The sequence below is a fragment of the Arachis hypogaea genome, chromosome 13 (genome assembly GCF_003086295.3).
Source record: "Arachis hypogaea cultivar Tifrunner chromosome 13, arahy.Tifrunner.gnm2.J5K5, whole genome shotgun sequence".
In the NCBI taxonomy this organism is placed as follows: Eukaryota; Viridiplantae; Streptophyta; class Magnoliopsida; order Fabales; family Fabaceae; genus Arachis; species Arachis hypogaea.
The window spans coordinates 45,694,143-45,714,616 of NC_092048.1; the positions used below are offsets into that span (position 1 = coordinate 45,694,143).

The 20,474-nt window shown below is 36.1% G+C and overlaps 1 non-coding gene across 1 annotated transcript; it reads left to right on the top strand.

Annotated features, from left to right (window-relative positions):
- Positions 1-4,350: 4,350 nt before the first annotated feature.
- On the top strand, positions 4,351-4,458 carry LOC112738794 (small nucleolar RNA R71). The gene has a single exon (XR_003169744.1). It is a non-coding gene; the product is annotated as a small nucleolar RNA R71 (small nucleolar RNA).
- The last annotated feature ends 16,016 nt before the right edge of the window (positions 4,459-20,474 follow it).

The following is a 20,474-nucleotide window of genomic DNA, read 5'->3' on the forward strand; positions in this document are numbered from 1 at the left end:
GTTGCACGTGCAGAGGCCATTTGTGGAGTTGAACGCCAGTTTTTGTGCCAGTTTGGGCGTTCAACTCTGGTTTTGGATCCTTTTCTGGCGCTGGACGCCAGATTTGGGCAGAGAGCTGGCGTTGAACGCCAGTTTACGTCGTCTATTCTTGGCCAAAGTATGGACTATTATATATTTCTAGAAAGCCCTGGAAGTCTAATTTCCAACGCAATTGGAAGCGCGCCATTTCGAGTTCTGTAGCTCCAGAAAATCCACTTTGAGTGCAGGGAGGTCAGAATCCAACAGCATCAGCAGTCCTTCTTCAACCTCTGAATCTGATTTCTGCTCAAGTCCCTCAATTTCAGCCAGAAAATACCTGAAATCACAGAAAAACACACAAACTCATAGTAAAGTCCATAAATGTGAATTTAACATAAAAACTAATGAAAACATCCCTAAAAGTAACTAGATTCTACTAAAAACATACTAAAAACTATGTCAAAAAGCGTATAAATTATCCGCTCATCACAACACCAAACTTAAATTGTTGCTTGTCCCCAAGCAACTGAAAATCAAATAGGATAAAAAGAAGAGAATATACTATAAATTCCAAACTATCAATGAAACATAGCTTCAATCAAATGAGCGGGACTTATAGCTTTTTGCCTCTTGAATAGTTTTGGCATCTCACTTTATCCATTGAGGTTCAGAATGATTGGCATCTATAGGAACTCAGAGTTCAGATAGTGTTATTGATTCTCCTAGTTCAGTATGATGATTCTTGAACACAGCTTCTTTATGAGTCTTGGCCGTGGCCCTAAGCACTTTGTTTTCCAGTATTACCACCGGATACATAAATGCCACAGACACATAATTGGGTGAACCTTTTCAGATTGTGACTCAGCTTTGCTAAAGTCCCCAATTAGAGGTGTCCAGGGTTCTTAAGCACACTCTTTTTTTTGCTTTGGATCTTGACTTTAACCGCTCAGTCTCAAGTTTTCACTTGACACCTACACGCCACAAGCACATGGTTAGGGACAGCTTGGTTTAGCCGCTTAGACCAGGATTTTATTCCTTTAGGCCCTCCTATCCACTGATGCTCAAAGCCTTGGGATCCTTTTTATTTACCCTTGCCTTTTGGTTTTAAGGGTTATTGGATTTTTGCTCTTGCCTCTTGGTTTTAAGAGCTTTTGGCTTTTTCTGCTTGCTTTTTCTTTTTCTTTCTATTTTTTTTTTCGCCTACTTTTTTTTTCTTTTTTTTTTCTGCAAGCTTTGTTCTTTGCTGCTTTTTCTTGCTTCAAGAATCATTTTTATGATTTTTCAGATTATCAAATAACATGTCTCCTAGTCATCATTCTTTCAAGAGCCAACATATTTAACATTCTTAAACAACAACTTCAAAAGACATATGCACTGTTCAAGCATACATTCAGAAAACAAGAAGCATTGTCACCACATCAATATAATTAAGCTAAGTTCAAGGATAAATTCGAAACTCATGTACTTCTTGTTCTTTTGAATTAAAATAGTTTTTATTTAAGAGAGGTGATGGATTCATATAACTTTAAGACAAAGTTACTAACTACTAATGATCATGTAATGAAGACATACACATGGATAAGCACATAACATATAAAACGAAAAAACAGAGAAAGTAAGAACAAGGAATGAGTCCACCTTAGTGATGTCCTTGAGCTCTTCTATGTCTCTTCCTTGTCTTTGTTGCTCCTCCTTTATTTCTTTTAGATCTTATCTGATTTCATGAAGGATGATGGAGTGCTCTTGATGTTCCACCCTTAGTTGCTTCCAATAATTGTGTGGAAGAAAATGTATCCCCTGAGGTATCTCAGGGATCTCTTGATTTGCAGTCAAATGTTCTACCACTGAGCTATAGACCCTTGATGGAAGCTTTTGTCTTCCCTTTCCTCTTTCTGGAGGCTTCTCTGGCCTTAGGTGCCATCAATGGTTATGGAAAAAAACAAAAAAGCTATGCTTTTTACCACACCAAACTTAGAATGTTGCTCTCCCTCGAGCAAAAGAAGAAGGAATAGAAGAAGAAGAAGATATGGAGGAGATGGAGGGATGTGTGTATGGATGTGAGTGGTGGATGGAAAACAGAAGGGATGGTCATGAATGAAGAGATAGAGGGTGAGGTGGGTGGGGATCCTGTGAGATTCACAGATCCTGAGATGATCCTGTGGGTCCACAGATCCTGAGATGATCCTGTAGGGTCCACAGATCTTGAGGTGTCAAGGCATTTACATCCCTGCACCAATTTAGGCATGCAAAATGCCCTTGCACACAACTCTGGGCGTTCAGCGCCAGGTTGGTGCCCATTTTGGGCGTTCAACGCCCATTTGTTGCCTTTTCTGGCGTTGAACGCCAGAACCATGCTTGTTCTGGGCGTTCAGCGCCAGGATGTTGCGCATTTTGGGCGTTCAGCGCCAGAACCATGCTCTGTTCTGGCGTTTGAACGCCAAGCAGATGCTCCTCCAGGGTGTGATTTTTCTTCTGCTGTTTTTGATTCCGTTTTCAATTTTTATATTTATTTTGTGACTCCACATGATCATGAACCTACAAAGACATATAACTAAGAAAAATATAGTTAGATAAATAAAAATTGGGTTGCCTCCCAATAAGCGCTTCTTTAATGTCAATAGCTTGACAGTGGGCTCTCATGGAGCCTCACAGATGTGCAGAGCTTTGTTGAGACTCTCCAACACCAAACTTAGAGTTTGGATATGGGAGTTCAACACCAAACTTAGAGTTTGGTTGTGGCCTCCCAACACCAAACTTAGAGTTTGACTGTGGGGGCTCTGGTTGACTCTGCTTTGAGAGAAGCTTTTTCTGCTTCCTCTCCATGGTTGCAGAGGGAGATCCTTGAGTTTTAAACACAAGGGAGTTCTCATTCCATTGAAGGACTATTTCACCTCTGTCAACATCAATCACAGCTCTTGCTGTGGCCAGGAAAGGTCTTCCTAGGATGATGGATTCATCGTCTTCCTTTCCAGTATCCAGGACTATGAAATCAGCAGGGATGTAAAGGCCTTCAACCTTTACTAACACGTCCTCTACTTGTCCATATGCCTGTTTTCTTGAATTATCTGCCATCTCTAATGAGATTCTAGCAGCTTGCACCCCATAGATTCCCAGTTTCTCTATTACAGAGAGGGACATGAGGTTTATCCCTGAACCAAGGTCACACAGAGCCTTAAAGATCATGGTGCCTATAGTACAAGGTATTATGAACTTTCCAGGATCCTGTCTCTTCTGAGGCAATGTCAGTTGATCCAGATCACTTAGTTCATTGATGAACAAGGGAGGTTCAACTTCCCAAGCATCAATGCCAAATAATTTGGCATTCAGCTTCATGATTGCACCAAGAAACTTGGCAGTTTGCTCTTCAGTAACATCCTCATTCTCTTCAGAAGAGAAATACTCATCAGAGCTCATGAAGGGCATAAGGAGGTTCAATAGAATCTCTATGGTCTCTAGATGAGCCTCAGAGTCCTTTGGTTCCTCAGAGGGAAGCTCCTTATTGACCACTGGACTTCCCAGGAGGTCTTCCTCCTTGGGATTCACGTCCTCTCCTCTCCTCACAGGTTCGGCTATGATGCTTATGTCAATGGCCTTGCACTCTCCTTTTGGATTCTCTTCTGTATTGCTTGGGAGAGTACTAGGAGGGATTTCAGTGATCCTTTTACTCAGCTGGCCCACTTGTGCTTCCAGATTTCTAATGGAAGACCTTGTTTCATTCATGAAACTTACAGTGGCCTTAGATAGATCAGAGACTAGATTTGCTAAATTAGAAGTATTTTGTTCAGAGTTCTCTGTCTGTTGCTGAGTGGATGATGGAAAAGGCTTGCTATTGCTAAACCTGTTTCTTCCACCATTATTAAAGCCTTGTTGAGGCTTTTGATCCTTCCATGAGAAATTTGGATGATTTCTCCATGATGAGTTATAGGTGTTTCCATAAGGTTCACCTAAGTAATTTACCTCTGCTATTGCAGGGTTCTCAGGATCATAAGCTTCTTCTGCATAAGAAGCCTCTTGAGTACTGTTGGATGCAGCTTGCATTCCATTCAGACTCTGAGAGATCATATTGACTTGCTGAGTCAATATTTTATTCTGAGCCAATATGGCATTCAGAGTATCAACTTCAAGAACTCCCTTCTTCATAGGCGTCCCATTGCTCACAGGATTCCTTTCAGAAGTGTACATGAACTGGTTATTAGCAACCATGTCAATGAGTTCTTGAGCTTCTGCAGGCGTTTTCTTTAGGTGAATGGATCCACCTGCAGAAGTGTCCAGTGACATCTTTGATAGCTCAGATAAACCATCATAGAATATATCCAGGATGGTCCATTCTGAAAGCATGTCAGAAGGACACTTTTTGGTCAACTGTTTGTATCTTTCCCAAGCTTCATAGAGGGATTCACCTTCTTTCTGTCTGAAGGTTTGAACATCAGCTCTAAGCTTGCTCAGCTTTTGAGGAGGAAAGTACTTGGCTAAGAAGGCCGTGACCAGCTTATCCCAAGAGTTCAGGCTGTCTTTGGGTTGAGAATCCAACCATAATCTAGCTCTGTCTCTTACAGCAAAAGGGAAAAGCATGAGCCTGTAGACTTCAGGATCTACTCCATTAGTCTTAACAGTATCACATATCTGCAAGAATTCAGTTAAGAACTGAAAAGGATCTTCAGATGGAAGTCCATGAAACTTGCAGTTCTGCTGCATCAGAGAAACTAATTGAGGTTTCAGCTCAAAGTTGTTTGCTCCAATGGCAGGAATGGAGATGCTTCTTCCATGTAAATTGGAATTAGGTGCAGTAAAGTCACCAAGTATCTTCCTTACATTATTATTATTTTCGGCTGCCATCTCCTCTTCCTGTTCGAAAATTTCTGAAAGGTTATCTCTGGATTGTTATATTTTAGCTTCTCTTAGTTTCCTTTTTAGAGTCCTTTCAGGTTCTGGATCTGCTTCCACAAGAATGTTCTTATCCTTGCTCCTGCTCATATGACAAAGAAGAAGGCACAGAAAAAATAGTAATAATAATATGGATCCTTTATATCACAGTATAGGGATCCTTGTGTTAGTAGAAGAAAAGAAGGGAAGAAAATCTGAACTCAGAGAGAGAGGGGGTTCGGATTTTTGGAGAGTTGAAGGAAAGATGTTAGTATATCAATAAACAAATAGAAGAAGATGAGAGGGGGAGGTGAATTTTCGAAAACAATTTTTTTGAAAAAGAGTTAGTGATTTTCGAAAATAGTTTTTGAAAAAGGTTAGTATTTTTTTTTCGAAAAATTTTTAAATTCAAAAATAAAAATAATTAGTTAATAAAAAAGAAATTTTTGAAAAAGAGGGAATATATTTTCGAAAATTAGAGAGAGAGAGAGTTAATTAGGTAGTTTTGAAAAAGTTAAGAAACAAACAAAAAGTTAGTTAGTTAGTTGAAACAAATTTGAAAAGATTAGAAGTTGGGAAGTTAGAGAAGATATTTTGAAATCAAATTTTGAAAAAGATAAGATAAGAAGATATTTTTAAAAAGATATGATAGAAATTAGTTTTTGAAAAAGATTTGAATTTTTAAAATTACAATTAATGACTTGATTCATAAGAAATCACAAGATATGATTCTAGAACTTAAAGTTTGAATCTTTCTTAACAAGCAAGTAACAAACTTCAAATTTTTTAATCAAAACATTAATTGATTATGTTATTTTCGAAAATTTGATATAAAAATAAGAAAAAAATTTTTGAAAAAAATTTTTAGAACTTTCGAAAATAACTAAGAAATTTGAAAAAGATTTGATTTTTGAAAAAGATTTTGAAAAAGATAAGATTTTCAAATTGAAAATTTGATTTGACTCATAAGAAACAACTTGATTTTAAAAATTTTTGAAAAAGTCAACTCAAATTTTTGAATTTGATGAGAGAAAAAGGGAAAGATATTTTTTTGATTTTTGAATTTTTATGATGCAAGGGAAAAACAAGAAAAATGATGCAATGCATGAAATTTTTAGATCAAACAATGAATGCATGCATGAATGATATGAGTGTCAAGATGAACACCAAGAACACTTTGAATGTCAAGATGAACATCAAGAACATATTTTTGAAACATTTTTAATGCAAAGAAAACATGCAAGACACCAAACTTAGAATTCTTTAATGCTTACGCACTAAGAATTCAAGAATGCATATGATAAACATGAAAAGATACAAAACAAAAAATCATCAAGATCAAACAAGAAGACTTACCAAGAACAACTTGAAGATCATGAAGAACACTATGAATGCATGATATTTTCGAAAAAATGCAAGATGCATATGCAATTGACACCAAACTTATAACATGACACATGACTCAAACAAGAAACAGAAAATTATTTTTGATTTTTATGATTTTCTAAATTTTTTGGATTTTTTATTTTATATTTTTCGAAAAACTATTTTGGAAAAGAAAAATAAGGATTCCAAAATTTTTAATATGAATTCCAGGAATCTTATGCTCTAAAGCTCCAATCAAAGGGTCAGACATGGCTTAATAGCCAGCCAAGCTTTAGCATATAATTACATGGACTGGAGTGATTAGTTGAATACCAATCCCAAAGTAGTTTGGGTATGGCTTTACAGCCAGATAGGATTCAACATGTTTCATGAAACACTAGAATTCATTCTTAAAAATCTTGAAGCCATAGAATAATTTATTTTTGAAAACATTTTTTTTTTCGAAAACAGGTGAGAAAATTTTGAAATATTTTTGAAAGCAAAACAAAAAGAAAATTACCTAATCTGAGCAACAGGATGAACCGTCAGTTGTCCAAACTCAAACAATCCCCGGCAACAGCGCCAAAAACTTGGTGCACGAAATTGTGATGTCCAGGCTCAAGCAATCCCTGGCAACATGAGCAACTTGGTACGCGTAATCGTGATTACACTTTAATTATGTAAAATTCATGGCTCTTTCTTTCCCTGGTAATGGCGCCAAGAACATGGTGCCAATACCATGGTTCACAACTTCGATACAACTAACCAGCAAGTGCACTGGGTCGTCCAAGTAATACCTTACGTGAGTAAGGGTCGAATCCCACGGAGATTGTCGGTATGAAGCAAGCTATGGTCACCTTGTAAATCTCAGTCAGGCAGATATAAAGTGATAATGGTGTTTTCGAATAATAAATAAAAGACTAGGGATAGAGGTACTTATGTAATTCATTGGTAGGAATTTCAGATAAGCGAATGGAGATGCTTTTCGTTCCTCTGAACCTCTGCTTTCCTGCTATCTTCATCCAATCAGTCTTACTCCTTTCCATGGCTGGCTTTATGTGATACATCACCACTATCAATGGCTACTTTCGGTCATCTCTCGGGAAAATGATCCAATGCCCTGTCACGGCACGGCTAATCGTCTGGAGGCATCACCCTTGTCAATGGCTTCATCTTATCCTCTCAGTGAATAATATGCTCACGCACCCTGTCACGGCACGGCTATTCATCTGTCGGTTCTCGATCATGCTGGAATAGGATTTACTATCCTTTTGCGTCGGTCACTAACGCCCTGCAATCGCGAGTTAGGAGCTCGTCACGGTCATTCAATCATTGAATCCTACTCGGAATACCACAGACAAGGTTTAGACCTTCCGAATTCTCTTGAATGCCGCCATCATTCTAGCTTACGCCACGAAGATTCTGGTTAGGAGATCTAAGAGATACTCATTCTAGCTTATTTCATGTAGAACAGAAGTGTTTGTCAGGCACGCGTTCATAAGGGAGAAGGATGATGAGCGTCACACATAATCATCACCTTCATCACGTTCTTGGGTGCGAATGGATATCTTAGAAGCGAAATAAGAAGAATTGAATAGAAAACAGTAGTATTTTGCATTAATCTTTGAGGAACAGCAGAGCTCCACACCTTAATCTATGAAGTGTAAAAACTCTACCGTTAAAAATGCATAAGTGAAGGTCCAGGCATGGCCGAGATGGCCAGCCCCCAAAACGTGATCAAAGGATCATAAGGTAATCCAAAGATGCCTAATACAATAGTAAAAGGTCCTATTTATAATAAACTAGCTACTAGGGTTTACATGAGTAAGTAATTGATGCATAAATCCACTTCCTGGGCCCACTTGGTGTGTGTTTGGGCTGAGCCTGAGTGTTGCACGTGCAGAGGCCATTTGTGGAGTTGAACGCCAGTTTTTGTGCCAGTTTGGGCGTTCAACTCTGGTTTTGGATCCTTTTCTGGCGCTGGACGCTAGATTTGGGCAGAGAGCTGGCGTTGAACGCCAGTTTACGTCGTCTATTCTTGGCCAAAGTATGGACTATTATATATTTCTAGAAAGCCCTGGAAGTCTACTTTCCAACGCAATTGGAAGCGCGCCATTTCGAGTTCTGTAGCTCCAGAAAATCCACTTTGAGTGCAGAGAGGTCAGAATCCAACAGCATCAGCAGTCCTTCTTCAACCTCTGAATCTGATTTCTGCTCAAGTCCCTCAATTTCAGCCAGAAAATACCTGAAATCACAGAAAAACACACAAACTCATAGTAAAGTCCATAAATGTGAATTTAACATAAAAACTAATGAAAACATCCCTAAAAGTAACTAGATTCTACTAAAACATACTAAAAACTATGTCAAAAAGCGTATAAATTATCTGCTCATCAGTGTTCTTTCTCTCGCTTCCATTTTTGCTTATGGTGCATCAGTCATGAAAAATAGAAAATAACACCATAAGATGAGAAAATACAAAAGCAAAGAAGCAGAAATTATTGGAATGAGATAAATCACTAGAATGAAGTGAGTGAATTAGCATGACATTAATGAATAGTGTGTGGGTTCTAAGTTGCATGTGGTTTAGAGCACACACACTAGCATAAAAACTATGTCACAATTAATCAAAAAGAAAGGTGCACTTCACTCATTCTAGTGTGCCTGAGATACTTTAAAAGACTTGTAAGTTAAGATACAAACAAGTAGTGAAGAAGCATAAAAGCATTCAAGCAGAATTCAAACAATTGTGAAATTAGATAATGCATGGACATTGGTTGATGTGCAAGGTAACTTTAATGAACAAGATGGAATGTGAAACTTACACATCAAACAATGACACATATTGAAGTTTATTTGCAACACCTAAGTGACATAGAGGTGGAACACATGAGTGCTATGGAACTTAGGAAAAGGAAGATAGAAGTGAAAATCAATCACACAGCAAGCATGGTCCACAAAGCTTAGAAAGCTCAAAAATATGTCACTAGGTAAGCTTTCAATCCAATTTCACAATTCCAAAATCTCAATGCATGAAATAGGTGATGTAAATAAGGGGCAATCATAAACAAGCATCACCTAACAAAAAATGCATTGATAATGTACAATTTCCTAACAATGGATGATGAATGCAGGGTGGCCAAAACATGCAATTCAAAAGAGTTAAGATGCTTGAAGGCATTGTCACATTTACTTAGCATTCAAAAATGTTAAACATAAAAGTTCAAAACCAAGTAATAATTTGTAACCTTGACAAAAGAGATCCAACAATGAATATCAAAAATAGTTATGCTAAAATAGCATTCAGTTAATAATAAGTAGCAATAAACAGTAAACAAAATTAATAATCCAACACCTATAACGAAAAACAGAAAAATAAACAAAAATCAAACTAACTAATTAACAAACTAACTAAACTAACTAATGGTTGATGGTGTATGGTAGTTTTGGATGATGATTGAAGGGTGGAAAGAAAAAGGAAGAAGAAAGAAGGAAGAAAGAAATGGAAAGAAGGGAAGAAAAGAATATGGGTGGTGCAGGGCAACCCACGCGTACGCGTGGAGTAACGCGTGCGCGTAGTTTGGTGAAAGGTGATCGACGCGTACGCGTGGGTCACGCATACGCATGATGGGTTATTCAGAGAGGCGACGCGTATGCGTGGAGTGACGCGTACGCGTGAGTGGAAGCACAAATCTGGCACACTTCACGCACAACTCTCGAGTTTTTGGCTGGGAGGTAAAAATTTGAGATCTACGCGTACGCGTGGGTGACTGTACGCGTGGATGGTCGAAAAGCTTGGTGTCACGCGTACGCGTGGTTGGTGCTCTGTTTTTCAAATTTTTTCCAAGTTCTTGCACTAAACCAAGCATTCCAACTTCCAAACAGATACCAAAACACCATAAAACCTTATTTAACCTACTAGACTTCCAAATAAACTCAACTAACTAAACAAAACATGAAATTAAACCTAATTTACCAATATTTACAAAAGAGAAAAGGAAAAGATGTTATCATGGTGGGGTGTCTCCCACCTAGCACTTTTGTTTATTGTCCTTAAGTTGGACTTATGGGGAGCTCTCCATCAAGGTGGCTTGTGCTTGAATCCATCCCTGAACATCCACCAATGCTTGGACTTCCAATAGGCTCCATTATTCAAAATTAATAGCTCCAAGCCTTGATGGAGTTCTTCACAAACCATGAGCTCCCAAAGTTGATCCTTACATTGTAATCCGGGATCCCGCACTTTGTTTTGACACCTATCTTCAAGTCGATCATAGTAATTTCGTCCGGGTGGTAAGTAAGGTGAATTCTTATGAAGGCACCAAAATATCCTCCTAGACCCATCCATTTGAGCACTACACCAATCCACGCTCCTCAATTTTGAGCTTCCAAACATAATGGGCCTAGATTTACACCGCCAACCACTAAACATCCTCCTCTTACGCTTAATTCCACAAAGCGTCCTAAGTTGGCCATCCGTCTCAAGAATACCATATTCAAGTGGGATAAGAAAGCTAAGAGTGAGAAGTTTACCCACTCAAATGAAGGATTATATGGCAACTTAGGTAGAGGAGTTCCCAATGGTCTTGATAAAGCGCATTCCACTCCTGTCCATCCTCTTCTAGAGGCTTCCACCACTTGGCAAGGTTCTTCAAGCTCTTCCTCTTGCCAAGCTTCCTCAAGTTCGCATTCTTCTTCACCAATGTCCTCTAGCTCTTCCCCATCACTCAAGTAATAAATGGGAGGTTTAGTAAAATCGACATCCTCATCAATTCCAAGTCCAGTGGGGAAGGGTTCATCAAGCTCAAAAGGATCATATGTTGATGCAGAATCATCATGTATAAGGGGGCTAGTTGCTTGTACCACTTCTTCCAATCTTTCTTCTTGGTAGCTTTCTTCCTATTTCTTTTCTTCTTTATTGCTCACCAAGTGAGTGGGAAGTGGGGTATCTTCTTCTTTAATCCCTATGTCAAGCCCAATGGGAGATGATTCAATTGTAGATAGAAACTTATCAATGATTGAATCCATCCCTTGATCAACCCTTTCAAAGTCTTCAACCATGATATGATTTGGAGGTTGCACACTCTCCTCCTCAACACCAATTTCACACTTCATGGCAGAAAGCTCTTCAACTTGTGATTTTTCCATGTACTCAACATATCCTAAATCTCCAACCACTACTTCTTCTTGTTAAATAATCTCTACCTCCTCCTCTTGTTAGACTTCTTGCTTTAACTACTCATCTCCCCTTTGAAGTTCCAAATTCTCCTTCTCATTGTGCTCCTCAACTAATCCTCCGCATTTAGCAATGAGGGTGTCTTGGATAGTTGTGCACAAAGAGGCCATTTAGTTCATCGCTTCAGTTAAGTTAGTCAACACCTCTTCTTGCTCTTGGCAACGAATTAGAAGTTCTCAGTTGTTCTTACCATAGGTCTTCCGATGAAGGTGGTGGTGGAAAAGAGGGTTCATTTCTTGAGGGGGAGGTATTATAGTTGGAAGGTGGTTCATATTGGTGAAAGTCTTGAGGTGGTGTATATGGAATTTGTGGTTCTTGGGAGTATTGGTGTTGGAATGGTGGTGGCTCTAGATATGGTAAATATGGTGGTCGGTACGGTGGATATGGATTAGGATCATATGGAGGTGAATGGTGGTATGAGGCTTGTAAGTATGGTGGAGGGCTATGTTGAGGAGTGGGATCATATGCATATGATGATTGTGGTTGACAATCACAATAAGGGTCATCGCACACATTAGATTGGTATGCATTAAGAGTTGGATTGTACCCATAAGAAGCCGGAGGATGTTGTTGCCAAGAAGGTTGTCCATAAGCTTGGGGTTCCTCCCACCTTTGATCTCCAAATCCTTGATACAAATCCTCATTAAAGCTTCCATTTCCTACAACATAGTTGTAACCACACTCATAGCCAAAAGGGTGAGAATTCATAGTGAAAGAGAAAATAAAACAAAAGCTAACAAGAAATAAAGAAAATAAAGTCCTACAACTAGCAACAACTAACAAAGAAGCAAAAGGCAAACATATTCACAAATATACAATAGCCAATAACATAACACCATTGCAATTCCCCGGCAACGGCGCCATTTTGATAATGAAGAATTGTTGTGTCGGTCTAGAATTTCTTTTATAGAAATAAGAACTTCGTTGTAAGCATAGCTCCAAACCAACAAACAATTCTCGCATAAAAAATTTGGTTGTCACAAGTACAAACCCCAATGAAAATTAACCGAAGTATTTAAACCTCGGGTCGTCTCACAAAGAATCGCAATGAAGTGGTCAATTATTGGCTATGGGGTTTGATTTGATGAAAGGAGCAAGAAAATAAATGACAAGAGAAGTAAAGCAAGCAACTAAAGAAAGCAATTAATAAAGAGAGACATTCATGGCAAGGATTGAGAATATAGGCTTTCTATCCTAGTCACTAATAACAATAATTAACAAGAATTTATCTTATTTCGTCATTTCCAATGTTGGAAGAAGGTGTAAGTTATCTTCCATGAGAGAAAGTCAAACAAGACTAGTTAATCTCAATCCAAAAATCCTAATAAACTCACTAATTAAATTAGCAAGAGGTTAGAGTCAATGTAAACAATATTAACTAACAACTCTAGATCACCAATCTAAATTGGGTATTAATGACTCAAGATTGCCCACTGTCTCTTTCCAAGCCAAGAATGCTCAAAAAGCTACTCTAACATCCAACCAAGCATTTTGTCAAATACTTGGAAGGCATAAAAGGAAAGCATAATAAATGTGCAAGAATAATAAGATCTACCAACTACCAATTGCAAGGAAAGTAAAATCCACAACTCAATTCACAATAAAAGAACATCAAACATTAAATTGCATTAAAAGAGATCCAAATCCAACATGAGTTCATTAACATAAAAGAGGCATGAAGGGGAAATTAACATGAAAACTAAGAGAATCAAACTACTAGAGCATGAAAATGTAAAGAAAACAAGATGAGAACAATAGATTGAACCTAGATCTAAGATGAAAATAAGCATAAGAACCCTAATTCTAGAGAGAAGAGGGAGCTTCTCTCTCTATAAACTAAACTACATGATGCCAAGCTACAACTAAGTGCTCCCCCTTTGCTCAATCTTGAACTCTGCATGAAATACCATCAGAAACGAGTTGGATTTGGGTATGGGAAGCTCAGAAATCGCCCCCCAACGATTTCACTTTAAGTGGGTCACGTGCCGAGCGTCACGCGTGCGCGTGGATGACGTGTGCGTGTCACTATCCAAAACCTCTACTGCGGCTACTACCCAGGCGGGTGTTTAAAAGCTCAACCTGGAGCAAGTGGGAGATCCACTACTGCTACTACTACCCAGGCGTCACAAACATACATTTATTCAATTTAAATCAAGCATGATCATTATCAATTCTCAAAATATTAACCTGGAGCAAGCGGGACAAACCACCATCCTTACTACACAGGTATCTCAAGCATACATTCGTTTATTCCAAATGAGTTCAATCATCCATCAACATATCACTATTACAAATGTTCATCATTTTCATAACATTTTCACCCTTCTTATTCATAAATCCATCATTTTAACCTTTACTTCATCCTCAAGTTACCTTAATTTCCTATCTCCAACTAATTACTAAGCTTACTAATAAGTTCTAGGGTTAAAAGGATAAAAATTAGAGCTTAGAGGTTCGAAACCATGTTTGAATTGTAAAAATACAAGTGCTGAAAAATCAGAATATGTGCGGATGCACACAGTTGTGTGTGCGCACACCAACTAGGAATTACTTGGTGTGCGTGCGCCTCACCTATGCGAGCGCCACCAACAGAAGGCATATCTTGGTGTGTGCATGCGCACAAGTGCGTGCGTACGTACACTTTCTAAAAACACCAGGTGTGCATGTGCCCAAAGGCGTGCGTACGCACAGGTTAAATTTTGGCTTCTGTGGGGTGCGTGCGCACAACAGTGTGCGTGGGCACACACCAGAAAACCTGATTTTGCTTCAAGTTTGAAAATTTCAGTTTTCCGCACCAGATTTCCGGCGTCCATAACTTCCTCTACAGAATTCGGTTTTCTGCAAACCTTATATCATTCTCAAGCTTATAAAACATTCTTTAATTCAAAACAAACCTCATTTTCATCCAAAATTTGAGGATCAAGTTATGGACTGCCAAAGTTAATCAAAAATCAAGTTTTATCAAATCATACCAAACCCCATTTTTACCAAAATCAAATTTTCCTTTCAAAACTCATTTTTACTCAACTCAACATACCATAACCATCAATATAACTTTTCCTTAACCATAGCACAACAATTCTTTCAACCTTAGCTCAATAACATCACATTTCACGCAACTTTACAAGTTTTAGTCACAAACTAACATATTGCTCTATATACACATATTGTCATTATCATGAACTTCTTCAACCATCATTACAACATTATTCATTATATCAATACTAACAAATCTAAATAAACACCACTCAATCTCAACCATATCATTACCTTACCATAACCATAAATCCTTCATTCATCATCATCATACTTGTATATATATATATATATATATATATATATATATATATATATATATATATATATATATATATATATATATATATATATATATATATATATATATATATATATATATATATATATATTCAATTGCTCAACACAAACCCAACATCAATTTATCCATCAACATCACAAAAACTAACCATTTAACACATTTAACCATTTCAACATATCCTATAGTTCTCTAGCCTAAGTTTTCACAGAGCCTTACATATTAATGCGCGAAACCTAAACCATACCTTGGCCGATTTTCGCATATTTTTCCAAGGCAACCTACTAGGAAAGATTGCAAGCCTCAACACCAAAATTCAGCATCTAGTTTTCAACTCCAAGCTTCCAATTAAGCTTCCAACATTCTCAATTAGCTTCATACCACATATATATACCTCACCTATATCATATCATGAATACCCATACACACACACACTTAATTTTCAACATACATAACCAAGAAATATAATAGGGTTTGAGGATTCTCACCTTACCAATGGAGAATTAGGACAAGACTCGGCAAGTCCACCAAGTTAATTTGATCCTAAACATCGAAATTACACAAAATCTCAATACCAAAGCCCAATGATTTTCGAAACTGTAAATGGGGAAACTGAGGAAGAAAAAGTGAATACCTTACCTTACAATGTACCAGGCTTTGTAGAGCTGGACGTCGCGGTCGCGTGGCCACAAACGAATCGTCAATCGGAGCTCCGGATCAAAAGTTATGGCAATTTGATTAGCAAGTGAGGGTTTGGTGTTTTGGAATTGTTCTTCCTTCTCCCATGGCTGCTTTCTACGTTTTTCAGCATACAAAATGAAGAGAGAGGGATCTGAGCTCACTTTATTAAGTGAGTGAGTTGGGCCTACGGGCTCAGTTTGGACCCGGTTCAACCGGTTCGACCCGTCCGGTCCAATCTTATGCCAAATTCTTCGAAATTAGTGTCGAAATTCACGGGATTATTCGCTAATTTATTGTATAATTATTCGTTAATTTCACGGGATTTACACATGTTGAACAGTGTCTTTATATATAGAATAAAATTTTGTTTGTTCCTTCTTTATTATTGAAAAATTATCTTTTAAAAAGATTTTATTATTTTATATTTATATCATATATATAATTACAAGGTATGTGCATCTTTTAAAAAGATTTACTATTCAAAGTAGATATTATTTTTATTTAAAAATTATTTAAAATAGATATTATTATTCAAACTTATTATTTTATGTGATAATAAATATATAGTTTTTAATAATAAATATATTTTTTAAAAAATAATTTTGAATTGGAAATTTATTATTTTTATTTAGACAACATTTATAGTAGATATTATAGTACCAACTTATACTCTACGTGATAATATAATTCATAATATTTAATAATAAATATATAATTTTTTTTAAAGATCATATATTACCGAAAACTTGTTATTTTTATTTAAAAATTCATAGTATATATATTTATTCAAATTTATTATTTCACGTGAAAATAAATACATAATATTTAATAATAAATATATATTTTTTTAAAATAATATATTATTGTAAACTTATTATTTTATTTCAAAATTATTTATAATAGATATTATTATTTAAATTTATTATTCAACGTAATAATAAATATATTTTTTTTATATCATATATAACTGAAAACTTGTTATTTTTATTTAGACATGATTTAAAATAGATATTATTATTCTAATTTATTCTATCTTATTACTCTACGTAATATTAGCATTTAAACTTATAATATTTACTTATATATAATATTGATTTTGGCTGAATATATAATTTACTTATAAATAATATAATTTGTGATTCATGTTGATTACAAACTAATTAGATTGAAATTGTATTTAATATAGATTTACCTTAAATTGATATTTAATAACAACTCTCTTTTATTATTGTTATGTATTTTTCTCAAACACATAACATTACAAGCTAATTACAATGGTAAAAATAATTGAGCTGCTTCTGTTGAGGAAAGTTCTATTCCTAACATGAAGATCTGTCAAGAACCAACTGAAATTTTGAACAATTACGTACTAATTATTTTTTTATTGTTCATGTTTCATAAATTTATTCTCAATGGTCTTCTATTATTTTTTGATAATGACTCTATTTATTCACATCTTCGATTAAAAAAATAAAATAGGAATTATATTGCAATATTTTTAATTTAGAGTTATAAAGAACTCTCTTTAAAAAAACTGCGTTTTGGGCCAAGAAAAAAAAGTGGAGAGAATAGCCTCACGTTTAAGGTTTCCTCACTCATTCCTCACACATTCCTCTCTCACTCCCTGCAAGAGTCACCACAGTAGATAATTGACACCTTAATATGGTCTTCATTCCTCATCGAATAGAATATGGTCTTCATTACTCTAGTACATCACCAAACTTCACCCAAATAGGGTCTCTCTCACCTCAAAGCTTAAAGAGTCAAACCCAGCAATAATACTTTTCCTACTCAGGGACTCTCCTTCAGGGTTTTTTTAAGCTTAATATCAATAAATATTTCTCTTTAGATGCTTCCATCAATTCTAATAATTGATGATGTATTTCATTATAATGTTACATATGGTTACAGTGAATTTGAATTTGTAATTTGATGAATGATCTGTTATGCTCTGGATTTAGTTGTTTATTGTAAATTTTAATTTGTCATTTAATAAATATCTCATTATTATCTTTATTTTAGCATCCTTGTTAACTTTTTTTTATGTTATAGTGAACCCAATCCATCATTGAAGGATAAAGTGACTTTAGACTCATTAGCTAATTTTGTGGAACAATTGACTCAAATAGTCCAATCTCTTGTTCAACGGTTGGAAAATAATGTCAGCTCCCCCTCTAAGGTGTTTAAGGTCTTTGGTTCCAATTCTAGGACTCTTAACCAACAAAGTAGTGCGTCGAATAATCCATTGTTGCTATGCTCTATTGAGAAGGCAAAGATGGATCTGTCCATTACTAAAAAAGGAGAACAGACTCACTTGCTTCAATCAATGTTCCTGGATTAGAGCTACCTATTTTGAGTACTAAGTAATAAGTAGTTTATTATTATTATTATCATTATCATTATTATTATTATTATTATTATTATTATTATTATTATTATTATTATTATTATTATTACAATAATAATAGTTTTTTTTATATATTTAGTGGATGCAAGTGTATTTTAGACCAACATCTTCGATGGATTTGGATGATACTGAACTTACAGTTGCAGGATACTTATATGGTAATCTATTGATGGATAAGTAAGTAAGCTCAATAAGAATATAATTTTTTAATGATGTTGTGGAATTGTTTAGCTATTTTTATTTATGTTAATATATTTTTGGCAGCTATGAGGAAGATATAATATTTTTAGGGCTTACAGCTCGCAGAGATGTATTCAGGAGCTTGATACCAGGAATGCCAATTGATTCTCTTGTGCTAGACTTAGTAGCAGATATGATGAAGACAAAATTGACCAGAGAAAGTGGTTATTGGTTTTTACCTTCAATTTTTGCAGTAAGTATATAGGAGTGTATATTAAAATAATATTGGTAGTTGTTATTTGTATTGCGCATATAAACAAATGGCAAAAATAATGCAGATGTCAGAGAAGACAAAATTGGATGAGGTGTAACCGAGGACTTCGGATTAGTGATGACCAAGGATTAGAGTGGTGCAGCAAAAGCGTAGTGATTAGCATTTTCGAGGATGAAAACATTTTTTTCGGAGGGGAGGATATAAGAACCAAAATTTTTATGTAAAACCGCTTAAGTAGAGTAGAATAATTTAATTTGCCTGGACTAGGTTCCAAAATATAAATTTTTTTTAAATATAAAGGAGAGATTCAGATTTAGTGGATTTTTCTGAGTGAAAAAATGTCCTCTTTTGAAAATTTTCGCTAAAAATGCGTATCGATATATTAGCCGGCAGTACCGGCTTAAGTCTGTCCAGTACTGCATGAGAGAGAATAAAACAATAGAAAACCTTAGAAGAGTTTTTAAAATAGCAAACCGGGCACTTATTCTAAAAGTTTTGGCCCAAAGTCGAGCCAAATGAACAAAAAATGCTACGCGGTTAGACGGGACCCAAGTTAGGCCCAAGCCTAACACATATACACCCTTTAATGAGCATTTTTCAACTCATAACACCCACACACACAAAAAGGGACCTGGTTTTTAGAGAGGAGAGGAAGAAGAAGAACACTATTCACTCTCTCTTCTTTGAGCCATAACTTGAGCTACGGTGCTCGGATTGACGAGCCGTTTGTGGCTACGCAAAACTCTCGTCGAGTCCGTCATTTCTAGATAAACAAAGTGGTAAGAAAATCACTCTTACCTTCTCAGTTTCTTTGCCCTATGTCATTTTCAAAAATGTCTTTTGGGGTGTTGAGTTTCTTTGTGTTCTTGTTGTTTAGGTGTAATCTAGCTTGGGTGAGTAGTGGGTTTTACCCCAAAACTCGTGGGACAAGATAAGATATCACTGAATCCTTGTGTTTAGTTGTATGTCATAAACCCTAGCTTTGATTCTTGTTGTTTTTCAAGATATAGAATGCTCTTGGTGTTGTTTGGTGTTTAGTGAAGGCTTGAAAGCTTGTGGTGAGGTGGTTTTGTGCGTGGAGGATAATCGGCCAAGGTATGATTTCAGTTTTCTTTATGTAATATATAATATTTCGTGAAACTTAGGCTAGTGGCCCTTAAGTTAGGTTTGAATGAATGTGATTGTATGATTAGTTGTATATAAATGTTATGCTTGATAATGGTTTAGATGGAGGTTGAATGAGTTTGAATGTGAGGACATATATGTTGGTAGATGATGATTATTGATGGGTATGATAACTTTGATGAGTTATGATGGTGGGTGTTGAGGCATGAAGATGTATGTTGATGATGATTTTTGATTGTTGGTTATTGTAGTTCATTTTGAAAATAAATGAGTGAGGAGGTTTGATAAATTGGATGGATTGATTGATGATAATGGGACTAATTGGATGAAAGATTTGATATATGTAGGCTGTAGCATTGATGATTGTTGGAAATATTGAATGGTGATATTGAGGAATTGTGATATGAATTTAGGTTGAATTTAGAGTTGGATGAGGTGAGTATTAATTGGTTTAGATGATTGAATGCTTGATTAGGTTGAGTAATATTTGGTATGAATTCTTGAGTGATTTTGGTATTGTTGGGGTTGTGATTTGAGGAATTTGGTAAATTTGAGTTTTTAAGATTTTTGGTAAAAACGGATTTTGGGCCAACTTTGACAGATCATATCTTGAGATTCAATTTTTGAAATTGATCAAATTTTGTATTAAATAAAAGATAATTCAAAGAGTTTTAAAACGGTATAGATTTTGTGGAAATCAAAATTTTGTAGAAAAATATATGATCGTTAAAAGTTGGTGTCAAAAATCTGAAATTTGTGATGTTGCAGAAAATTGTGAGTTCTGGTTTTTGTGTGCACGCACACACCTGTGCCTATGCTATGAGCAGAACGAGTGTTGTGACTCATGCGTACGCACAAGGGGTGCGCACACACACCCGGTGAAATTTGCAAATTGTGTATACATACAACATCATGTGTACGCACAAGCTGGGAAGAGCCTTCTGTCGAGGGCGTCTGCACGTATTCATGCGTATACACAAAATAGAACATT